Source organism: Propithecus coquereli, unplaced genomic scaffold, assembly GCF_000956105.1.
Source record: "Propithecus coquereli isolate 6110/MARCELLA unplaced genomic scaffold, Pcoq_1.0 Scaffold170, whole genome shotgun sequence".
In the NCBI taxonomy this organism is placed as follows: domain Eukaryota; kingdom Metazoa; phylum Chordata; class Mammalia; order Primates; family Indriidae; genus Propithecus; species Propithecus coquereli.
In genome coordinates, this window is record NW_012141636.1 from 956,128 (window position 1) to 958,121 (window position 1,994).

Genomic DNA, 1,994 nt, shown 5'->3' on the forward strand with positions numbered 1-1,994 from the left:
TTTCATGAAGGCAGATCCAAGGGGCTATCCTGTTCACCATTGCACCTAGCATAGAGATAGGCAGATAACCAGGGCTTAATGTTGGGGAAGAGTGCCTCAGTTGCATATTCTTATGAAAGAACTGGCACTGAAAACCCATGGGAAAAGTTTCATGCATTTATATGTATATTTAAAAATACTGATTATCTAGTTTGTGTCCTGTCCTGAGTATTTAAAGATATTCTTGTTGTATTATAGCATATGATTTGAATAAGATTGCTAGTCACTTGAGTTTTCCACATCTTTTGTGGGTACATAGGTTTGTTGATTCATATGCTAAAATATATTAATTGCTTGCTCTGTGTATAGACTATGAGAGATACAATAGAAGCCAAATCAGAGCTTTGAAAACTTTCATTTTTTTAGAACTCCACTTTGTTGTTAAAAAGGATATTAAAAACAATAAAAGGCAGATAGTTAAGTGATGAAATTCACCTTTAAAATTACAAGGAAAACTACTAGGGAACTATTTTACACTGGCCATTTCCCTCTAGAAAACAGAAACTTTGAAAGTTATTTAATTTTAACTGTGTCTATTATATCTAAATACCACCACTAACAATGGTACGAAATTATTGAGATTATAAATACCCATTCGACAATATTTCTTAGCTTCAAACGAAAGAAGAGAAGTTTCTCCCAGGTTTTACTTCTCAATCATATGTGATATCATGCTAAAAAGAAATGAAAAATACTTAAGTCAAAACGTAACTTGCTGCACCGTTTATGTTCAGTTTATTATTATATATACCAATTCTATGCCAATAAAACTGCTAAAAAACCTAAACAAAACAAAAAGAATAAACCGAAATGTTACTTTACATGGGACAAATGAAAAGCAATTTATTTCTTATGAGCAATTTCTTCTGGAAACAAATTATCTCTCAAGTGCCTAGTAGCCCATGGAGGACAATGGTAAAGCAAATCTTACGTAATTAATACTTTTTAAAGCCTGTATTTGGGTTAATATCTCTACTCAATGAAAAAAATTACATTTAGTTATGTTATGCTGCAGCACCATGGTAGAACTATTTGAATGCTCTGTGTGTTTTTAGAGCATCATTTCCAACCTGGGAACAGATCCTACAAGTTTAAAAACAAACGAACAACAAAATGAAATACATATATTTTTTCCTTATGTGTCTCAAATAGTGTATTCTAAAGCTGTTCTGAAGTGCAGAAGATTCAGAGAGGGGAGCTATCAGGCTCTCGGCTGGGTGTAGCTGTTGTGAGAAACCTTTCCTAGAGATTTGAGTGGGGTCCCTAAATAGCTCCTCCAACCCCCTAGGGAAAAGCCTTTCATACACAACCTCTACATAAAGGCATTTTCCTGGGGATGCAACTCAAGCAAGCTGGCCTAGGTTGTTTTTGTGGGTGGGGGAGGCGGCGAGCTGGAGTGAACTCTCTAGAGATTCTTGCCCTGGTTCTGGGCAAATTCGGCGCCTCCCTCTCTGTTCTTAGTTCCCCGAAAGACAGCTAGATCCGCCCAGGCTCTCGGGAGCACCTGGGGCAAAAGCGGAGAGAGGGTGCCGCTGGCCGAAACTCCCCGCTCCCTCCACCCACAACCGCGGGTCGCTGCAGCCAGGCCTGGACGGAGGGAGGTGATTGACAGAGCCGTTTAGTGGCTGGGAAACTGCCGAGGGAGGGACAAAGAGGGGACGGCGGAGCTTTCTTCTTAAAGTGGTTGGGTTGGGCCTTGGGAACAGCCTTTCCCAGGCCTATTGGCTTCCCTGAATGGGTTGTTATGGTAACAAATGACCGAACAGTCCCTTATGAATCGGCCAATGAGAAGGTCCGTCTTTTCCACCACACCTCTGAGCAGAAGGTGTTGCGAAAGTCCGGGTAGGGATCGGAGAAGAAGGCGGTGCCAGTACGCCCTGCGGAAGGACCAGAGGCGGGGCTTGTGACGTTGCCGGTCCAGCCAATCACGCCTTGTTTTATCAACGGCCCCGCCC